Source organism: Theobroma umbraticum, unplaced genomic scaffold (genome assembly GCF_002168275.2).
Source record: "Theobroma umbraticum cultivar Fairchild unplaced genomic scaffold, ASM216827v3 scaffold_2.0, whole genome shotgun sequence".
NCBI lineage: Eukaryota > Viridiplantae > Streptophyta > Magnoliopsida > Malvales > Malvaceae > Theobroma > Theobroma umbraticum.
This window is the reverse complement of record NW_018397277.1, coordinates 2,491,581-2,491,830: the sequence shown is the minus strand read 5'-3', so window position 1 is coordinate 2,491,830 and position 250 is coordinate 2,491,581.

Here is a 250-nt window from a genome sequence, read left to right as displayed (position 1 = left end):
AATGTTTAAGCAAATTTGATCATTTTGTCATAATCAAAACTATAATAATTTTAATGCTAACAATCTACCCCTTTTTGATATGACAAAACATTGAGCAAATTTGCATTTGAAACGATTTTAAAATCTTCCTCTTAATCTCCCCCGCAACATGTGCATTAAATTTGCTTATAAACCTTCTCCCCCTTTTTGTTATATGAAAAAGATTAAAAAGAGTGAGCACTAAACACTTAAGCTTAAGAAATAATGGTTA